General features: G+C 41.7%; 1 protein-coding gene and 1 long non-coding RNA gene across 2 annotated transcripts in view; both read left to right on the forward strand.

Annotated features, from left to right (window-relative positions):
- BCL2 (BCL2 apoptosis regulator) overlaps window positions 1-23,267 on the forward strand; it is a 166,896-nt gene that overhangs the window by 78,974 nt on the left and 64,655 nt on the right.
- On the forward strand, window positions 12,601-15,351 carry LOC111094459. Its single transcript, XR_005353397.1, has 4 exons — window positions 12,601-12,676; window positions 12,832-12,938; window positions 14,807-14,917; window positions 15,155-15,351. It is a non-coding gene; the product is annotated as an uncharacterized LOC111094459 (long non-coding RNA).

The following is a 23,267-nucleotide window of genomic DNA, read 5'->3' on the forward strand; positions in this document are numbered from 1 at the left end:
TCCAGGGCTGGTGTGAGAGCTGGATGAAGCAGAGGACTTTGGCTGGTGGTCATGGAGATCCACCAATGTCCAAGAAGCTCAAGAAGCCCAGGGGAGAAACAAAGGGAATGATGTACTCAGAGCCCTCCCTCTCCTTACGCGATGAGCCTGGCAGATATACATTCCTGCCTCTACCTGGAGCTCCGGACTTTCCCCACCTTCCTCCTGTTGGTTTCTCCCTCACCTTGTATCCCAGGCACAATAAATATGGTTATACCATTAAAAAAAGATTGCTGTTGTCTTCTTGGTTTGTAATGTATGTATGTGTTTTGTTCTTTTATCTTAGCTGTCACCCTTAAACCTTAAAAATTGTATTTGAGTTAACAAGTCCAAAATTAAAGTCTGTCTGTATCTCTGCTTCCAAAACAATATAATAACAGACTCCTTAGAACATGTTAACAACATTTTCTCTCTCATGTTCTGATATGATACCACTGGATATTTTATCATCTACCATTTTGTTTCTGTCTTTTTATCCCCAGCCAATTTTTTTTTTTTACAAATCTACTTTTCAAAATTTAGCAAAATATATGCCGTTTATTTACACTATAGTTAAGAGTATGAGATCTAGAAGTAAACTGCCTGACTTTGGACCCCAGTTTCACTGTAAATCATTTAGAAATGATACTGCATACTGGTATGCAGTAAAGGACAGAGTAAAGCCCTCAGTAAATGTAACTGATGTTGCTTCTTGGGTTCTGTTCATCCTTCTTCAATTCGAATACTTCTTACCGAAGGACATCTTTGGGTAGTTATTTCATCAAGGATTTGAGAATACTAAGCTATCTCTCTCAGTCTATCTGAAAATATCTTTAATTTACCCTTGGTCTTGAATTGTAATTTTCTAGAGATAGAATTCCATGCAGATATTTTTCCTTAGCATTTGAAATTATTACCTCATTGCCTACCAGCACCTATCATTGATGTGTTGGAGTTGGCACTAATCTATTATTTGTTTAGAGATGTCTATTTTTTTTCTTTCTAATTGCTTTACAGATTCTTTTTCTTTTTATTCTTGTCATCGATGATCTAGTTTCACCACAATCCTGTCCGGGATTCAGTATGCTTCTTAAATCTAAGGATTCCCAATATTCATCAATTCTGCAAAATTCTCAGTCGTAATCTCTGAATATTGTCTTTCCCCAGTTGTCTTTGTTACAGCTTCCTTAGCCCACTGTTACATGTGTGTTAGACCTTGATATTCTCATGTCTCATACACATCTCTATTTTCCTGTGGTTGATTTTTTTCTTAGTCACCCCCTACTCTTTCCATTCCTGTCCTTCTGAGGTAAGCAATATTAACTTCTGGCGTGCATCCTTTGGGACATTTCTTGAAGCTCATATAAACACACAGCACTTATATATCCATATAAATTAAATAACAGTGTTTTGGTTTTGTTTGCAAAAAATCCAGTCATACCATATGCATGACTTCACAACCTTTCTCTTTTAGTATATATTCAGGATATCCTTCCAGATAAGTAGATACAAATTTAACAGTTTTTTTAAAAATAGCTGAGTAAATTCTATGCTGTGCTATTCTATGATTTATTTAGCTGTTCCACTACTGGTAAACACTTAATTTATTTTTAGTTTTATTTCTCCACTAACACTGTAGACAAAAACGTCCTTGTACATATTTACTTATGTGCTCTTTCCTTAATTTCTGTGGGAACAAATTTGAGCATACCCTGCTTCGCCCAGTCCCCCTCCTAGAGAACATCACTTTGTATATTTTAGCTTTTTCTTCTGGTGCATATGTAAATATTGCCACATGCCTAAGTAATATATATACATTTTAAAAATTTTATTAATCTTCTTCATGATGCCATAACTTTATTCTAGTAAATAAACCTAGCTCTCTTACATAACTGTATCCACTGCTTATGCTCCACTTCCTCCCAGTGTAATTATATTGCAATTTTTGATTAAATCAGTTGTTAGTGTTTTCATTAATTTGCCTATGTTAATAGTATTATCAGTGGAACTTTTTATTTTCATGAAGTTAATATCTGTCTTGTTTTTTCATTTCCTTAGTGTTCTGCATACCTATTGCCGATTTCCCCTATATCTTGTGTAACCTCACAAGTACCTTTCGCCACAAGGCTGATCACATCAGTAATCTGTTGATTGCACTTATTTTCTTGGTGACATCATTTCTGCAGACTTCCATTTTCCTTTTATCTGAACTTTTCTCTAGGCCTGCTGTACCCCTGTCATGCTGGGATACCTCTTGTTATTCTAGAATTTTCCATTGCCTTTCTTCTGAGTTGGATCTCCTTTCCTGATTTACCCCATTGCTGGAGGGAGCACATCCTCCAGCAGGTTATCAGAATTAAAACCTAGTACAGTGCATTGACTTTCAGTATGTCTTTCTCTTGATCCACCTGGCCTAGTCTGGATGGACTGGTCTCTCTACCTGGGGCCCAGCCATCTGCTCCCTTCACCACATGATCCTTCTATCTTAGTCTTATGTGGGATTGCATAAAATTCTCTTTTTTTCACTCACTCATTTTTGTGGTTTCCAGCCTGCATAGCCCATCAAAAATAGACCCAGAAGAGATACATCCAAATTTTGAGTGACTCTAAAGGTCTTTAGTCTCTCTTCTTACTTGATGTCTTACCTGTCTTGCACAAGGAAATCTAAGTCAAAGATAAGTTTTCGTCTGAAGTTTGAAGACATTGCTCTTTATGTATGCTAACTCCTAGTGTTGTGGTTAGAAGGCTGATTCTCATTTTTGATGCCTTGTACCTGATTTTTTTCTTTTTTTCTAGAACTTGTAGAATCTTCTTTTCCCCAGGATTCTAAATTTCACAATAATTTTCCTCTTCATGAGTCCGTTTTGATTTATTGTACTGAGCACTCAGTGTGTTCTTTCAATCTGCTAGTATTTGCTTTTCTCTATTAGCTCTAGTCTTTCTTTCCAGAACTCCTATTATTTGGGTGTTGTACTTGCTAGAGCAGTCCTCTGATTGTCTCACGTTTTCTCTCCTGTTTTCTATCTCATCATCTTTTTGCTTTTGTGGGGAGCAGTTTCTTAAACTTCAATTTCCAACCTGTCTATTGGGTTTTCTTTTTTGTTACTGTCTTAATTTTCTCTTTTCATCTATAAATAGTCGAGTTTTTTTTAAGTGTTCTGTTTTCATCGTGTGGCATTCTCTTAGCTTTTTGAGAAAAAAAATGTATTCTCTTTTGAAATTTTCTTCCCCCTTCATGATTTCTGTTTCCTCCCCATTACTTTTTCCTTTTTGTCTGTTTTGAATTCTGTTTTTCATGTAGAGGCTCTCCTTGCATGTCCAGTAATCCTTGGCTGTCTGCCTTTATTCAGGAATGAAGAACTAATAAGCTTATTAGAAGCTCTGAGGATGTATGAGGGGCTGGCTAACTTTGAGCATCAGTGTGGAATAACATGTTTATGCCATGTGTTGGGGGAACTCCTAAAGTCAACCCCTAAAGATGGGGAATATCAGGGATGATCAGACTTTCCAGGGAACTTGCTTCCAAACCCTTATATGGAGGGTAAAGATCTACCTGTGAGAGCTGAGAGCTGCAGGGAGGAATAAGACTGGAGGAGTCAGCATTCAGGATACAGCTTTCTTTTTAATTAATTAATTAATTTATTTATTCATGAGAGAGGCAGAGAGAGGGAGAGATTGGCAGAGGCACAGGCAAAGGGAGAAGCAGGCTTCCCGCAAGGAGCCCAGTGTGGGACCCGATCCTGGAGCCCAGGATCACACCCTGAGCCAAAGGCAGATGCTCAACCACTGAGCCACCCTGGTGTCCCAGAATACAACTTTCTATTTTGTTTGTTGAATGGCATCTCCCTATCTAAGACTCTTCTCTCTAGAGACCAAACCTCCAGTTTTACCCATTGGGATAGAGGCTGCTGCCCAGTAGGATGGATTGAGGAAGGGATTTATTGATTCTTAAAAATCTTTCACTCCATTCTCCTCATTTTAGTCACCTCTCTCCTCTTCTCCCTCCCCAGTTCCAGACATAACTAGCGCTATCTGTTCCTGGACCTTTGGAGCATCTGCTGGTTGGCTCCTAACATTCTCTATTACTAGTTTAGAATTCAGCTTCCTTTGATCTGCTGGTTTTGTTGCTGTTTGTCCATCTGTTTTCCATCTTAAGTCTTGTTACTATTATCTCTTCACCTGTTCTCTTTATCCTTGTGGGTTTATGTCTTTTAAATGGTTGTTTTCCCTAGTTTTAGTGTGGATTCAACATGAGACCACATTAGACATGTGTGTTCAATTCTCCATTTTACTTGGAAGTCCTGTGTTACATTTTAGTTGATTTCCTCAAATCTATTCTTCCAGTTCAGTAGTTTAATATTTCTATTATTCTTTTTTTTTTAAGATTTTATTTAGTTATTCACGAGACACACACACACACACACACACACACAGAGGCAGAGACACAGGCAGAGGGAGAAGCAGACTCCATGCAGGGAGCCCGATGCGGGACTCAGTCCCAGGAGTCCAAGATCATGCCCTGGGCCAAAGGCAGGCGCTAAACCACTGAGCCACCCAGGGATCCCCCCTATATTTGTTTTATTCTATTGTCTAACTTTTCCACTGAGTTATTTTTAAGAATCCTATTTTATTTTTTCAAATCTGCCTATTTTCTTTTTTCATTTACTCTTATTATTTAATTATGGTTTTTAGTCTTTCTTATGCCACTTTAATAATTTTAAGCAATCTTATTTTGTAGTCATTTCAGATTCTAGTATTTTTCCAGTTCTCAGGATTTTAGTTTTTTTTTTTTTTCCAAATTTCCCTTTATGACTGTCCCTCATGGTAGTTTATTTCCCTGTATGTGTATGTGTGTGTGTGTCTGTGTGTGTGTGTACTTTGGCAAGTTCAGTTCACACAGATTTCTTTTCTATGGGAATCTTGTGATTCCTAAGTTGTGACATTGTCCCTATATGGTAGCCACATACTTGTTTTTTTCTGGAGATCTCAGGGATTTCAGTGGTCCTTGGTTTATGTTCGTGTTTTTGTCACCTAGATGTATAGATAATGTAAATTCTAATCCTGGAGCTGAATATGGTTCAAGTTTAGGGTTTTGATTTCACAAAGGTACCTTGAGCTCTGGATATAAGGCAATTTCCTGCCCTTCATCTTTGGCCTAATGGAAAGATTGCTTTTAGTTTCTTTTTCATGGATAAGGTGATTGTTTAAGGCTTTGAGATTTATGAAGGGGGCTCAATTCTGGCCCCCCTGCCTCATACGGGACCACGGCCACGCCCCTTTATGGACATTAGAATATAATCACTACCCCCCCAAATCTCTAGGGGCATTTGTGTAAATCTGAAACTCTGGGCACCATGGAGTCAACTTTTTGTGAAAGCTCTGGTTTCATTTTTTTTTTCAAGAATCTATCTATCTATCTATCTATCTATCTATCTATCTATCTATCTATCATCTATCTATCTATTTGAGAGGAGCAGAGAGACAGGAACAAGCAGAGAGGGATTCCGAGCACAGAGCCCAGTGCAGGGCTGGATCCCATGACCCTGAGATCATGACCTGAGCCAAAATCAAGAGTTGGACGACCAGCCAACTGAGTCACCCAAGTGCCCCTCTGGTTTCAATTTTTATCTTCATTCCTATCTCCTGTGCTTCTTTCCCTTTCTTCCTTTTTTTCCTAGCTCAGCTCTGTGATGTTTTCTTGAGAATCACATCTTTGTAGTGAGAAGAGACCCACAGGATCAGCCCAATGTTTGCCATTTTGCTAGAAATTAACACTCACATCCACTATTGAGCTAAACCTAGAACATACTAAACGAAAACGAGAGTTGAATGTAGAGGGCTATGGATTGCCAGAGGTTGAAAGGTTCTTAGAGACTACTTCATCCAACCCTAGCATTTTATTTAAGGAAACTAAGGCTCAAAACTGATGAAACCACTTGCCCACAGACACTTGGCCAGTTAGTGAAAAGGCTGGGGATAGAACTCAAAGGGTGGCCACTTTTTTGCTCACCACATCACAGGGAAGAACACTGTCATCTAGCAGCTAGCACTTGTCTGATTGCAAGACACCTCAATCTGATGATTGTGACTTAAATCACTGCAAGATTTTGATTTTGGGAAAGCCATGTAGACCATCGTGTTTCTCTTGTCTTGTTTTTATCTTCTGCAATGGAAAGTAATAATGCTTGTAGGATCACTTAAGTCATTTATTCCTGTCCCAATTTTGTTTGTTTTCTACCTTTATTTTTTCAGGGAAAGATACCTTTTGTTTCCTTTTTTCTTTCTCTTTCCTTTGGGGCCCAGTTCAGGTTTTCATCATCTTCCAGAAGCCTCCCCCGAAGTCTGAAGCCAGGGAGGGTTTTTCTCTTCTTTGACCCCTTTTAAAATTGTCATTTGAACTTCACAGTTGGTACCATATTATGAATATTTCTGACCCTTTTAATTATTGAATACGTAGAAATCATACTTATGCATCGTTACCATTTTCCAAAGTGGTTTTCTTGATTAATTGATGAATTAATTAATTCATTTAATTAACTTATGGGAACTTAGAGGAAATATGTTTCTCTGAGATAGAGCTTGGACTTGGTGTCACGAAACCTGGATTTTGCCTCTTTGTCAGTATCACTCCCTATATTGTAGCAAACTGTGTTCTCCTGTATGGACAAGCCACTGAAGTCCGACAGTACACTCATAATAGAGTGGTCATATAATTTATCATTCAAACTGGGACAGTTATGAGAGTAAAGGGGGCACTATTAATTTTTCAGGGACAACAGGTGTAAAGCAGGACACTCCCTGACAAGCTGGGACATATGGTCACCTTATGTCATAGATTACCTTGGCCTCTTCAGGAAAATTTGCACAGCTGGTATCAAAATACCAATTTTCAAACCAAAAATTATCCCTTACAAAAGTTTTAATCTATTAGCACAACTTCATAGGTAATAGATTTTTTAGTTTTCCCAGACATTCATGGTTTCTTAGCTACTTTCATGGCTTTAAGTGCTCATTATAGGGGATCCCTGGGTGGCGCAGCGGTTTGGCGCCTGCCTTTGGCCCAGGGCGCGATCCTGGAGACCCGGGATCGAATCCCACATCGGGCTCCCGGTGCATGGAGCCTGCTTCTCCCTCTGCCTGTGTCTCTGCGCCTCTCTCTCTCTCTCTGTGACTATCATAAATAAATAAATAAATAAAATTTTAAAAAACATTTAAAAAAAAAAAGTGCTCATTATAATATGGGGTTTGAGACTCAGTACTGCTAAGAGCCGATTGCCTTTATTTTCTATATCAACCCACTCTCTGTCCTGAGAGGAAAGAACACCTCTGATTTCTAGAGTCATGAGCCTTCTTTTCTTGAGTGCTTTTTGAAGCATAGGGATCTTACCTCTACTATATCTGGTGAAGGAGGGAAGTGCTGTGAATGGTTGCTGATCCACAAGAGTGGCTATGTCTTCAAATAATGGTATATTTGGTGGTTTAGAATAGTGAGGTAAGTAGGTCTTCAAAAAGATGCATTCTAAAAGCACCAGGGCTCACTAGCTGGCTTGCTTCTACAGCTCCTGACATAGTGCTCTGTATGTAGCAGGTACCTAATAAATGTTTGTTAGCCTGAAATTCTGAGAAACAGTTGGAAGACAGTGGTAGCTAGTAAACACACTTACCAGTGCTAGTAACTTCATTTCTGCTTATGCTTAGGGAGTGCTGGTGTAGTTGGGGCATGGTGTTGGAATGCAAAGAAAAACAGATAGTATCTCTACCCTCCAGTATTTTATGATCTAGAGGCAGCTTCAGAGCATAAACAACTAAATCTAAGAAAGTTCAGGAGAAAGAACAATTAAATTTGACATGGGGGAGTTAAGTGGCATTTGAGCTAGGTTTGAGAAGGAGGATTTTATTCTAGGACAGAGATGGGAGAAGGTCATTTCATACAGTGGGAACAGCATGAACAAAAACCGGTAAGAGTACAGTTGCTTGGTGTGTTTGGGGAATCTGAAAAAAACTCTATGTGTTTAGAAGATAAACTTTAATAGGTGGTGGGATATGAAAGGTGTGAAAGGCAGCAGTCCCTTAATGTCAAACTTGGGAACTCAGGTTATATTATGTAGACAACAAGAATCATGGGGTTTTGTATGTGTGCAGGGATGCCAACCAACCCTTGTGTAGAATGATAACCTGGTTGCAGGGAGACCAGTTTGAAGAGGCTCTTGTGTCTAGAAGAGCTGTAAAGACAGGAGGATAAAAAGAAGGAGCCAGATACAAGATACAGAACTGGCAGTTGGTTGGATGCCAGGCTGAGGAGGAAGGAAGAACCAAACACAACACCAGGGGACTGAGTAGGTTATGATGTCATGAAAATAAAGCCAGAGAGGAGCAGAGTTGGACTGGTAGACATTTCTACAGAGGTTTGTGAGGAAAGTAAGTGAGATCATGCATGAAAACACCTTCAACAGTGCTTTGCTTAAAGTAGGTGTTTAATAAACACTAAATTAAAAGAAGAAGGGAAGGAAGGAGGGAACTTCTCCTATCTCCACATTGTACCATAAAAAGAAAGACATTTAGGGTGTTAGGAGATCCAGCAGTAATCATTCATTGGGGCTGTTCCTGTCAATGCACTTGCTAATTGTTTCATGTTGATTGGGTGTACAGACCAGAAGAGAGCTCAGAAAAAAATAAAAGACCAGAATTTGCTGGGATCAGACAGAGGAGAGGTGAGCTTCGAGCCAAATCTGGAGGAAGAGAGAGAATTGGAATGATAAAGAGGACCTAAGGAGACAGAGGGAGGCAAGAAGGCAAACGCAAACACATCAGCCATATGGGGAGAAAGAAGGATGCTGCTGGTTGACATTGGAGGGAGTGTCCACACATGGAGAAGTGTCATTGGGTGAGCTGTGGGGGTGTTATCTGGAGGTCGATGTTGCTTAGTTTCTCATGAGCCTATCTTGAAATTCTGTTGGGAGAACCCTGTTCTCTGTGATAACCAGCCCTGTTCCTCCTAAATTCTTTCTCACTGCTTGGACTAATAGCAGGAAACCAAGAAATCAAGTCACATTGACTTTTCCTGGTGAGCCATTTCAGGATAACTCAATAAATCCTCTTGTTGGAAGTGCTGGCCAGGACATTGTCTTACAAAAATGACTTTTGGTTTCTTTGTCTCCGTCTTTGATTATTGCATAAACATTTTAGTTTCATGATTACATTGTTTTTAGATGGTAATGCGTGGAGTGTGTTGCTTAAGATGTTTGCTTTCAGTTCTATCACATCTGCTTCAGGAATGCCAGAAAACAGAAACAGTTTATTTAGTAAATTGCCTCAATTAGAGCATCTGAGAGAGAGAAGGTGTAAAATTTGGCAGTTGGCGTAATGTCGCATCTTGAATCAGACAGTCTTGAAGCAGGAAGTTCTTTGGAAGCCTTCTTCAGCAGGGCGCCACCCATCCTCCTCCTGAATGCTTCTACTGAAGGGGAGTTCCCAGAATGTGCCAACTTTTAGGAAAAGGCAAAACACAGTAGAATAAAAACTTTCAAGTTAACTCCTGCTAATACTGGTTCCGAACTTGTTATGTTGGCTACTGTACGAAATGAATGCACCCCAAAAGTCACCTGGGAAAATTTTAGTTGATCTACAAAATCCCAGTGTCTGTTTGAGGCAATGCTTATCACTAGTGTGTTTCATTTTTATGTGGAGAAAAGCTTTTTACATTTTCTCACATCATTTCTCTTCATCTTCATCACCATAGACTTATTTTATTGTTTCCCCTGGGTATCATGCCTTCTCTTGATATGGGTTCCCAGAAGGAACTGCATTCAGAGATTTGGTATTAAGAATGGGCCAGTCTTAGAAACAATGACAGTTCTCTGTAAATTTTTTTTTTTTTATCAAATCACCTGACTTTGACATTTGCCTGTGTTGCTGTAGGCATTCATATAAAACTTTACAAAGTGCCACTGAAACTTAGCTGTTCTTCATCAGCAGTGTTTCACTTATTCATCCCTTAATTTAGAAAACATCCGAGGCCCACTATTTCCACCATTTCCTCTTTATTTGGGGCCATTAAGAACCCACAACTGGCACGCCTGCTTCATAAATGGGTTTTAATCTCTGCCTCTTGGGGCTGCTGCTAATATCCTAAAACCTCACTTGGATGACTACCCCATCTCACTTTAAAAACCTTCATGGCATAATTCTTTTAAATAATGTATTGTTCTGCTTATAAAAGCAAAATACAAGGTTTCTTGCAGAAAAGTGGGAAAATAGAGAAAAACAAAAAGAAGGGGCGAAAATCACTCATAATCCACCACTACCAAAAAAAACCCCAGCCTATTGTTAATTTGTTGGTACACATCCTACAAGCTGTTCTCCCGTCTTTGCCTGGCACTGAGAAGCTTCCTAGTGTGGTCCCAGCTTGATGTTACAACCTTCCTTCTCTGCCTGCTTTTGCTCTGATGACCCATACTGTCTTGCATGGGACTTTTTCATATGTCCCCTTCAATGGTATTTTTTCTGGTTCTGTAAATATTTTTGAAAATACATATAAGGAATAAAGTAAGACTTATCTTTCAAAACATCTGAACCCCCTGCAGTAAAACACGCTGATATTTTGCAGACCATCCCATCATCATCAGTTCACCTCTGTGTGCCTGAGTACACACACACATGATTTCCTATAAATGAGATCATAGCATCCATGTGGTTTTTATGGTTGACATCTTTCATTTTCACTTATTACTTCCCTCCCACTTCCTTTCTTCCCTCCACCCCTAATCCCTCTCCCCTGTGTTGCCAGTGTTATCAAACTTGCACATACCCTTCCACGCTTTACTTCACACTCATGTCATTATATCAGACGTTAGATAGATATTCACACATACATGTTGTGATTCTTGTCATTGCTTTATAAAAATCAGATCGTATCATATGTCCTCTCTGCATCTTGCTTTTTTTCTCACTTAACAAGGATACAGTGTTGAAATTCTCCATTCTTTTTCTTTTTCTTTTTTTTTTTTATTCATTAGAGAGAGAGAGGAGTAGAGGAGGAGGGAGAGAAAATCTTAAGTAGATGCCACTCTCAGTGGGGAGCCCAATGCGGGGCTCGATCTCTCACAACCCTGAGATCATGACCTGAGTTGAAATCAAGAGTCAGATTTTGCTCAACTGACTGAGCCACCCAGGTGCCCCACATTCTGTCTTTTTCGTGACTGCATATTACTCCTTGAATGTGTGTAGCATGACTTAGTAAATGATTCTAGTACAAACAATACAGTACTGAACATCCCTTTGTTCATGTGGGCATGAGATGGCTTGGTCAATGGCAGTATTTTTAAATTTGGGTAGATATTTTCAGATCACTTTCTAAATGGCATGGCAATATCTATTTCTACCAGGAGTGTATGAAAGTACTTCTTTCTACATCCTTCCATGTGGTTATGACATCGTCACCACCAAGTGCCTCTAAGTTGCAGGAAAGGATGCGGGGCGGCATCCCTTTGAAATCTCAAACTTTAGTACAAATATGGGGCCATAATAAAACCATCACAGTGATACATATGTATATATATATATATATGAGAGAATTCATTCAGAGGAGATTATGGTTTACGAGAGTTGGGTTCTGAGGAACTAATATTGTAAAAATGAACCCTATGGCCTAAAGTGTTATTTTATTTTTAGGATGATTGTTTTTTTAACCTAGTGCAGCAGCTAGAAATTTCCCTCTTGGCTTTAATTTGCTTCTTTACAGTTTTGAGTCAACCTTGAAAATATGCAGATGAATGTATGTCAAGGAGAGATCTGATGAAAGTTTCCATGAACATGGTTTATGTTTTAAATGCTTTAAAATAACTGTCAGTGTGGCATTAGAAGCAGGTGGAAGGGCTGGATCTCACAGACTGTCTTCTGAGCTGAGAGCGATGTTTGTCTTCCCTCCTTTCTTCCAAGATGGCAGCACAGACAGCCAGAGGCAGCACAGTCAGTCAGTCAGCATCTCTCTCTTCTCACTGCCTGTCTGCCTCTAAGACAGTCCATGTGTGTAGAGACTGCTTTCTGCCCACATTCTGGTTGCACAATCTGCCACCATTTTTCTCATCCTTTTTCTTTGCTCCTTCTCCCCCTCTTCTTTCCATTTCTCCCACATTTCTCCACTTTCCCACAAAGAGGCTTGGCTTTTGCAGCTGTTGCCAGCCATTGAGATTTCATTTTTGGACCAGCAAGTCTGCCCTCCCACATCATTTCGGGTGCAACATCAAGGTCATTGGCCTCTCTTAGCTATTTTCATCACTAATTTTTCTGTTGCTAGACTCTCCACCTGAGAAAGTCAAATGCTCTTCCCAGCCCCCTTTAATTTTTTTTTTTTTTAATCTGACTTCATTTGGGAACTTTGAGTCCTGTGAGCCTGAGGCCTCCCTGTACTTTGAGGTAGAAATAGATTTTATCTCAGAGCAAGCTCTGCCCAGCCTGTTCTGTGGAGGAATGTTGGCTCTGGTGCCCTACTGAGTAGAGAACCTTTGGATTATTATAGATTGTTAGAACTGTGTGGAGAACAAATGAGGTAATCTAGAACATAGTTTCACTGTTCTTCAGTGTGTTCTCACTGTCAGGGAAAGGCATGAGTGGGATTCTGGTCTTAACTCCTTAATGCTGAATCTGCTCACATTTGTAGGTTAGATGAAGCCTAAACACTATTTGATATTGTGTGTGTGTGTGTGTGTGTGTGTGTGTGTGTGTGTGTGGTTTAATATGTACAACTTGTCTGAACATGGTAGCTCTGTGGTTTATCTTTTACTGAGAACTGCTTTTTTTTTTTCCTTTTCTAAGAAAATGAGTTTCCTAAACTCAGGTCTTTCTTGTGAGTTCATCAGCAGTGAGGGATGTTGTGTGAGGACGTGTCGGTGATAGTAAGATCAAACGATCGCCCATTTCAGGTGACTTTAACACAAATCATATTGACTAAAATAGTATTAAGCATGTGATGCTGGCATGTGACATTTGAATATTTGCCAAGAAAAACACTCAAGTCGCTACGACTGGCTGCAAGAGTGAGAGATTTTCCTGTTTTACTGTTTTTTCATGCATTTTTGTTAGAGAACCTGAAACCAACCTTTATGGTTTGTGGAGGGACAGTGACGTGTACACTCAGCATGAATCTGTTTACCTGCTTTTCCCTGTCACAGCTTATAAGAATTCAGGTCCCTTCGTCCTAACCAAGAGCAACATATAAATTAGGAGACATCTGCCTTAACGATTTTGAAATTTCTAGATGTTCCTTCTCTTTACACACCCCCTTCCCACATTTCCTTTCCATACCTTCATCCTTTATGTAAAGGTAACGATCTATATTTGACATGGCTTGGAATTCACACCTAAGATACCTGTTTCCCACTTTTGCCTTACGGCAACTTATTATTGTAAGAGTCCCTCTAGCCTTGGTTTTCTGAACTCTCAAATGCGACACCCTTCTTCATGTGGCTGTTAAAGGCACCATAACTTCCTGCTTTTCCTTCTTTCTTTTGGAGAAACTCATAATTTTCAAAATTACTAAATGCAGTATTTTTAGGGTCATTTAGAAGTTGCCCCTAACAATAGAGGACAACTGGAAATGCCATATTCTATTGTCATATTTGTTAAAGCCTGCCCCCCTACGTGGAGCAAACCAGGGACATTTCTGATAAAACCCGATTGCATCCTGATACAGCCTGTGCAAGGATCAGGACAACCACAGATGATATGTCCCTGACCTTCTGTGTTTAAGACCTTCACTCTGGTGTCTCTGGAGAAGGGCCTTTGCTCAGTGTGGCTCTGCTGTGTTGGCCAGTATGTCATTAGCTGTGGACAGACAGAGATCACAGCCAAGTTAGAATAATGCCAAGCACCATGATGTTATATTCAGAAGAAAAAGAACTACACATCAGCAACCTATTATTGTTGAGTACCTGTTTCGCTGCCCACATCCTAAGACAAAATGTAGAGAGGCAGGGGCTTCCAAGACTGCAGAGCCTTGCCTAAGGGAATTAGCTAACGATTAACAGTGACCACTTACGGGCTCAAAAAAACCAGAAGATAGAGGTCCAAGTCAAGAGAGCACAACAGGGCAGCCCCGGTGGCTCAGCGGTTTAGCGCCGCCTTCAGCCCAGGGCCTGATCCTGGAGACCCGGGATCGAGTCCCACGTCCGGCTCCCTGCATGGAGCCTGCTTCTCCCTCTGCCTGTGTCTCTGCCTCTCTCTGTGTGTGTCTCTCATAAATAAATAAAATCTTTAAAAAAAGAGAGAGAGAGAGAACACAACAGCAGCCACCCTCAAGAGACAGTTTTCAGAAGGCTTTCGGAAGACAGGGAGAAACAAGGGGCCATGAGCAGAGCAAACTGTGAGGTGGGAGGTTCGGGGTGAGGTGTATAGGAGTAACGAGAAGGGCAGGAGATTTGGAACCGAGTCAAAAAACGATCAGATCCCAACTGAGGATCCAGTGTGCAGGTTACAGCGATCAACAGGAGGGGCCACATCTTCATGGTCAGGCTGAGCAAGAAGCCACTGGATTTATTTAGCAGAGTCCTGCAGGGAGGGAATTGGCATGAAAATACGAAACCTACAGCAGCGTGTGAATGGCAGGCCAGGAATGAACTGGCAGAAGGCAGGAGGCTTGTGGGCAAAATAAGCTCATTCTAAGACACAAATGAACTGAAACCAGAGAAAATATTCTCCTAATCCAGTGTCTTTCATTAGCTATGAGTTTGGTGTCTTTGTATTTCCTTCACAAAAGAGCAAGATACATTTAAATTTATATATTTGCTCACAGAATTGTGGTTAGAAACTCATTGCTGATGGGAATGTTGTGAATTAAAGGAGTTTGGCCCAAATAACGTGGGAGCAGGGTAACGTGGGAACGCCATCTGAAGCCATTGGGAAGGTAATAAAGACTCAATGCTAACCTTACATTTGCTATTTTGTAAAGAATAATGGATCATTCTGTCTTGGGCCTGAAGTCCCTGATAACCCCCTACCCCCACCCCCAGCCCTGCCCCAGCACCCTCAACCTCCCCCATGAAGGAGGATCACCACCTAGGCATTCCCTTTCTGTCCCCTCCACCTCTGTCCTCCCTTTGAGTGACTAATAAAGGGTCCCCGGCCGTCCCTCCACTTCCAGAATCTTCACCGTCTCTCCTTCACCACCTCCAAGTGTGCTGCGGGCTCCCAGTCCTGGAAGGATTGCCTGTCATCCTGCGGCTCCTCTGGACTGCTGCCATCTCTCCTGCCAGCTACATGGTCTCTGAGTCCTGTCCCTCACGCCCTGTCCCCCTCCCACCCCTCCAGCGGCTCTTGTGTTTCTGTTGCTCTAATAAAACAGCCATCTCAGAAGTGGGTTATGTACCAATTTCTGACCACATCCAGAGCCATGATGTTTTCCTTTTTGGTAGCAGTCGGAACCTGGGGAAATGTCTCCCTTTAAGCCCCCAACCTTCTTGTTTCTATTATGCAAGCCTGATGCTTGCTGGGATCCCACTGACCAGAGAGCATCTTGGTGCAGCACGCCAGGTGTTCCTTTTCTCCCACCTGCTCAATGCAGACATCGCCCCCATGCAGGCTGCGCTTCTCTCACTTTGAGCTCTCACTGACTCCCTCTAAACCTTTCAGCTTGGATGCAAGGTGTCCCAAAACCCCCGCCTCCAGACCTGACAGGTCTCCCGTTTCCATTCCAGATTTCCAGCTCTGTGCTGGTCATAGCAACAGGGACAACCCACCGCCATTCTGAACCCCACTGTGCCCCTTCCTCCCCCAAACTAGTCTCCGGTAGTGGGAGCATCTTGTCCTCATCCCCATGTCTCAGTCGTGTTTGGTTCCATCTTCTTACTTTCTTCTATGTCTGTACTCTCACGGGTCTCTCATTTCCTCTGTGTCAAACTGTCCTCATGGTGTTCTAGAAGTGAGATGATGGGCAGTCTACTACATCCTTACTTGATCTGTATAAGCAGAAGCGGTCTAGGTCAAGACAATGTAAGTAAAAATTGAATCATAAAAACAGAGAATCGTAGCCCATCAGTCAACCTGCAGACTTGAGCCAGTTTGCAGACCCAGAACCCTTGACTGGGGGGAGACCTAATCCTGCTTTTGAGGATTTCTGGACACTCGCTGTGAGTTGACACTAATTCTAGGAGACTCAAAGCAATTAGTCCGAGGTCTGGTGATCCCTGCAGCTTTCGCTCCGTTGGATTGGTCCTCACAGCACTTTGTGCAGGCGGAGGGGCTGGCTGTGCATGCCACAGGAGCTTCATGTGGGTCAGCTGTCTGCCTGTCCTCCGTGTTGTCAAAGCACCTCCGCAACCTTCATGTTCCCTGGCTCTAAGCTTCCACGGGTGCCTGGTTTTGGGAAAGAGCATGTCTTCTTTAATCTGATCATTAAACTCTCCACAAATAATTCTTCCCCTCTCTGCAGCATCCTTGGTCACAAGTCCCAAACCCAGTGCTCTGCCCTGCACCCTCCCCATCCCCATACATAGTCCCCCAAACGACGCACTTTCCTTCCTCTCGCTCTCGCCTTTACTCACGCTGTTCCCTGTGTCTGGTATTTCTTTTTGGCTCCCTTCTCTGGATTTGTGGGGTGCCTCTTTTTAGCACAAATATACCATGTTCCCTTGTAAAATCCTTTTTCTGCGTTTTAGCCTGTAACAGCCAGTGAAATGAGCAAGAAAGCGTGGACGGATTAATTCACCAGCCTTAAGGGAATAGAGGGATCCTTCTAGGTGTGGGTCGTTACCAATCTTCGTAAACAAAAGATTGCCTTGTTTATACCTGTTCTTCATAGTCAGCATTTTCCTAAATCTGCTTAAGGTGAAAGTGAGTTCTTTGTGTTTAAAAAATCATATGGGAGGCACAGAAATAAGAAATGTTCATTTTGTTTAATGTGTGAGTATATTCCACGACAGGTGGCCTCTCCACTTGCACAAATAAAACAGAATTGGTTGGCTGAAACCTATCAGCAGAGCAGAAGGAATAATGGCCAGGTGGTGAGACCAGGCGCAGATGGGAAATATTTACTTAGATCTTCAGTTCTTCTTGTTAAGAGTCCCTCTAATCAAGTACCTTTCCCTGAGATGTGAAAACAACTTCCAGTATCTTTGAGTAGTCTTTTTTTTGAAAAGGTAGTTTCCGTGCCAGTTTCTCCTTTTTACAAAGTCAGGGTTAGAATAACCAGACAGTGTCAGAGGAGTCCGTACAAGCTTGAATACTCCCAAGTTTTATTCGAAGTTTCCAGATCTCAGAGTCAAAATTAAAACAGTGCAAAAGTTAAATCGAAAATGTCATAAATCTTGGGATTGTTTTTCATACTAAATGGGACAACATCACCCTGGGGTGGGGGGCGGTCTTTGCAGACTCTACTATGGAGGCAAAGCTTCCTTATGCCTGGCTCACCCACCCCAGCACTCTGGTAGACCCAGGCAATCTAGAACCCTGGGTGCTAGATCCCCTGGTGTTACCATTGGTCTTCAGGAAATCTTAGAATTCTCCATGCAGCATTAGCCCCCAAACAACTTTGAATTATTCTTCTCCTTTAACTTATGCAACATGGCTCTGTTGCTGGTTTTCTTCCCACTTCTCTGACAATTGCACTTCCATATCCCTCTACCAACATTTGCAAAGCATTTATGTAGCACCTGCTAGGGGCCAGAGCCATGCTTATTGCATGGATCTATACAAAGATGAATGGGACATGCCCCTGCTCTTTAGGGGCTCACTCCATTGGCTCTCCACTCCCCTCCTTCCTCCGTCTAGAACTGAGTACTCGGAGTGCCCCCCAAGACCTTTCCCTCCTCCTCTCCCCTGTGCACTTGCCCCTTTAGATAGGCTTCTTTTTTTTTTCTCATGGTTTCAATCATAAAACTATATTACCCAGTTTTATTTTCTCATCTGTAGTACTAAATCTTCTCTTGCTTTCCCCCAGAATTAGTGTGTTCTTGGGCCAACCAGCTCCTCACAAGTGTTCCCCTCTTTTGTTGGGATCAGCACAGGTTTCCTTTGTTTCTCAAAACCCCCAAATCTGGAAACCATCATAGGTCACACTCCTCTCTTTTGTCTGTGTCCAGAAATCAGTGTTCAGGCTTACTCTGACCAGCTCATTGATTCTTTTTCTTCACTTTTCTTACTACATCCATTCCGCCTGGTCCTGGTGGCCACACAGCAGCCCCAGCCCTCCCAGTGAACATTGCCCATCCGAGCCAACATTCTCTTCTTTAAACCCTGTCTTATGGATGTCCCCCTCCTTAAGTGGCAGAGGTGATGGCTTAACTTTTTTAGATCCCTGACAGCATCTAACCCAGCTCCTTGCACACAGTAGGCACACAACCAGTGCTTATTGATCTGTTGTGGCAAAAACATCCCTGGATTTTAGATGGTCAACCTCAACTTTCCTACTGTCTTTACCTTGGAGAACCTCCAAACGGTAATCCCTGCAATGAAGGTCTCTACTGTGGGAGCACTGAGGCAAGAGCAGCATGGCAGAGAACAGTGAAACAGATCAAAAAACTGGGAACTGAAATCCAAGAGGGAAATTAAGGAAATGGAATTATTTGATATAGGAGAAACCAAGATTGTGAGAGCGTATAGTGGGATACTATCTAAATGCCCTCCCTCTTTTGAGACGGTTGTATACACACCCTTAGTTTTCCTTCTTACTTATGCATGACCTTTAATACTTAGTACCTTACTATCTCCTTATTGCCCATGGCTCTTATCTTGTGTTGCATTCATGGAAGATAAGCACAGCCAAGGCCACATGGCGCTGGCGGATGGCACAGTCCAGAATGCACAAGGGTTGGGATAGCTCTGCATGCCGACCAACCAAGCACATCCTGGAAATGGAGATGTGGACACAGCTGTGGAGGTGACCCAGACTTCTTCCCCAAAGAAGTCAAGCTTTCATAGGATCAGAAGTGGAGGCAGCAAACTGTAATAGAGAGAGGGTAAGGCACAGTCGGAAAGGTACAGGTTCAAAGTGAGAGAAGATCCCTAGTGAGAATTGTCAAACCCTGAAATGGGTTACAGAGAAAGGTGGTGGCACCCTCTTTCCTAGAAACGCTGAAGTCGTAACAGAGAAACTGTCCTGAGCACTGACTTCTCCAGAGGCTGGAGGATAGGAAGGAGGGCTGTTGGGGCTCCATCCCCACAAACCCCTTTGCTGGACGGCTTTGTTTGCTTGGCAGGGAGTTGGCTGCAGGCTGCTGCTTACTCAACCACAGAAGTGAAATTTGTTACTTATGAGAAATAATAAAAGATCTTTCTTTTTCTAGACTTCCTCTAGTCAAATGGGTCTGTTTTCTTTCTAAATGAGGGAGTTTGTTTTGCTTTTTTTTCCTTTCGTGGCATTCAAATTACCTTTTGTATATACTCTGCCCAGTAGTTCAGAGTATATTTATAAGAGAAGCAAAGCCCCAGATCATAATGAATGCTCACCATTTTCCTCAAGGATCGTGCGTGGAGTATGTGCACAGATGGAAGAAGTTAGGCTGTTGAAGATTTGATGGATCTCATCAGCATTAACAGTGGACGTTTTTAGTATTGTCAGAATGTTTTTCTGTATTTCTTTGGCTAAACAACCATTTACTGAGCCGTGCACTGTGCTTGCTATTTGTAGAAGAAGCAAAACAAATAAGACATGGTTTCTGCTTTCAAGGCACTTACAGTCTAGAGGGAAGCTAGAATGTGAGTGCAAACAGCTCTATGTTTTACAAAGAAAAGATTATTCTAGTTCAAAGGGAGAGGCCATTATGGAGAATTGTGGTAGCATTATAGTAATCAGTTTGGAATTCTACTATTTTCAAGATTTGCCATTTCAATGATATATTAGCCTGATTTTTCACTTAAAAATTATTTCTGATATCCAATTCACATGGTTTATTTACTGAAACCATTTAGAAAGGTATTTATTGATAAATGTCACTGCCACCTCTGTCCCCTTCTACCCAATTCACTAGACTCTTGTCTGGAGTGAAACACGTAACTATGTATGTTAATTCCCTGAATATATATATCTAGTGTCCCTTCACGCAAAATAATTATATTTGTATTTACATTTTCCCTCTTTCTTACACAAAAGGCAGCATATTATTTGCCTTGTTCTTCACTTGGCCTGTGAATGTAACAGTATATCTTTGAGACCTTAGCATAGCCATACACAGAGTGTATCCTTTTTCTTTCTTCTTCCATAGGATAATACCTTCATAGTATTCCACCATTTTGGAGGATACCATGGTGTATCAGTTACCTATTGCCATATAACCAACTGCTCCATGGCTTCATGGCTTAAAACAACGATGATTTTATTTATTCAAAACTTTATGAGTGAGCTCTTTGGGGCCAACTGGGTGGTTTTTCTTCTGGTTTTGCATGGATTTACTCAAATGGATGAGGTAGGTTATCTGGTAACTTGATTGGAGCTAGATGCCCAAGATGTCTTCACTCATATGTCAGTGGTAGATTGTGACCACCAGCTGGACTAGCTCAGTGAACCCAGATTTACTTCCCATGGTAACTGGATCCCCAAAAGCAGAGAAGAATCATGCCCCCAGTGCAAGAGAGCTTATTAAGTCTCTGCTTGTGTCTCATGTGCCGATTTCTATTACCAAGCCAAGTTACAGGGCCAAGGCCAGAGCTAATGTGAGAAGGACCGGTACAAGGGAGGGAACTGAGAGGAGGGATTCACTGGATGTCACTGGATTACTGTCTCCTCCACATGTCTCATAACCACTATATTGATGGACACCTGGTTATTTCCAGTCTTTTTGCATTACAAATAACGTTCCATTAGACTGCCTTGTCCGTTATTCAACTTATCCGTGAGTAGGATAAATTTCCAGAAGTGGGTTGCTGGGGCAAAGGGTAAATGCTTTTTATATTATCTATATATTCTATTTCTGTGGTGCTGTTTCTCTGGTTATTTTAAGCGTGTGTTCTTCTGTCGCTTGTGTAGGAGCTTTGAAAATGTGAAAAGAGTTTGGATAGGAAATGCATAGAAACTGAATTAATTAGAAACTCATTCCTAAAATGGCAAAAAAAAAAAAAAAAGATGAAAGCTATACTAGAAACCAAGTAATTTTGAATAAAGTAACATGCATTTGAATAAATAGGTCTATTATTATAACAGTGTTTTACGTTACTATTGTGTTTACAGTGTCAAAATAGTTTGCTTATAGTGTCTCATGTAATTCTTTCTCACAATAATTCTACGAGTTAAGCGTATAATTGGCCCCATTATATATACATATATATAATTTGTATGAGTGGTATGTGTGATTTTTAAGATTTAGAGAAGTTACATGACTTGCCCCAACCAATGGGTTATAGCCAGAATATATACGCAGCCCTGTAATAATAAACTTGACCTTTTCCCATTAAGTGCATCTCATTTAGTAGGGACTTGTGTCTTGTGTCTTGTATCTTAGCTTAGCTTCAGTTGACATTAATTTGCTTGGTAACTACCATGCTAATATATCACAATCACAAATGATATCTTCTCAGGAAGCTCTTTTTAAAAAAAATTACCAATAACTTGTTTCTAATTTCTGAACTTAGGAGTATCCCTAAGGTTTTCTTTTGTTTTGCAGGTGAGACTGTTGTCCAAATTGACAGCTCCATCCTGATCTTAGTTGCTAGTAAATCTTGAAAGAGAAGGAATTCTCTTTAAGCCCATATGTTAGCTTTCAGCCTTCAGGAAAGAGGAGTTATTTTTAAATAAAACCTTGTCTTGGCCCTCCTGCAGCGGGCATGGAAAGTAGACTGTTTTCTTTTTTTCATTCACACTCAGACATTTTCATAGGGGCTTGGTCACGGCAAAGTGGGCCCCATGTACAAACCACCCACTTCCCTGAAGCATGATTGATTAGCAAAGCTGTTCTGCCCAAGGGCAGCCTGTTTGCCTGAGCCTGGATGTTGACAGGTTCGACATGCACAGATTTTAAAACAGGTCTCTCATCCCCAGGCTGCAGGCTGTGGGCCAGGACTCTTGTTCTTGAGGGAGGAGAGAAGAGAAAGGATATGCTTCAGGGAGCAGGGCAGGCTGCATGCATCAGGAACCACCTCACATTCTAGAATTCCTGAAACATGGCAGCTCAGGCCAAAGGTAGTACTTGTTGAGATGGTGCTGGAGTCATCAAAACCACATTGCTGGTGAATGGAAGGATGCTTAGGCCAAGCCTGTGGGAACAGGAGTGGACCCCATTTGATGAAGAACCTCTCAACATCAAAGGGAGGCATGCATTTTCAAGAAAGATAGACACTTGATACCCAGTCAACATAATCTATGCTGGAAGTTTGGGAATATAGCCAAGCAGTGGCCCTGTAAACAGGATGAGGTCTTTCATGTCTGTCTCCTTTGAGACCTCCAACTGGGTGACTGTTATAGAGCAGAATCCACATACATGTGTGTTCCCAAAATGCTAAGACTTAGGATAGACTTGGAAGCCCTCTCTTGGGGACACCTGGGTGACTCAGTCAGTTGAGCGTCTGACTTGATTTCAGCTCAGGTCATGATATGCCAGTGGTGGGATTGAGCCCCGTGTCAGGCTCCATGCCCAGATCTGAGTCTGCTTTGGATTCTCTCCTTCTGCCCCACCCCCCGGCTCTGGCACACGCGTGTGCACACACACACACACACACACACTCTTTCTAAATTAATTAATCAATTAATTATTTAAAAAGAAACCGTCTTGTCCAGGCCTCACTATTTTAGAGATAAGTAAACTGAGGCCCAGGATGGTCAGGTCAGTGGCCTCAGGTGGTCCTCCTGGGTAGTGGCAGAGCCAGGTCTTCTAAATCTTACTAATATCAGTAGTCATAGAATCGTGCTGCCGGTATTCTAACGCATGCTAAGTGAATGAATGAATATGTTAGTTTCCTTTTTAAAGAAACTTCTTTAAAAACCACTCACTCAGCAAAGTCACATAGGATCATCCATTTCATTTACCTACATATGAACCTTAGATCACCCCAGGGACATTTTAGGAGGGGGTGATAGGAAAGGGGGGCTTTATAAGGACAAATCATTAGTGTCTTTCGAAAGACTTTCAGGAATCTGGGTTTCAAGACATTTTGGCCATCGCACAGGAAGTCTTAAATGTCAGGGTTGGATGAAAAAAATGGGACTTTCTTACCACAAGTGTTACATGCTCCAGGTGCGGATGGCCTGGTAGAGAAACTTCAGCCTGAGGCTGAGTGGTCTTTAAGTGAGCTGGGTGGCAGTGCAGCAGTGGGGACAGAAGCTGCTGAGG

Source organism: Canis lupus, chromosome 1 (genome assembly GCF_011100685.1).
Source record: "Canis lupus familiaris isolate Mischka breed German Shepherd chromosome 1, alternate assembly UU_Cfam_GSD_1.0, whole genome shotgun sequence".
In the NCBI taxonomy this organism is placed as follows: Eukaryota; Metazoa; Chordata; class Mammalia; order Carnivora; family Canidae; genus Canis; species Canis lupus.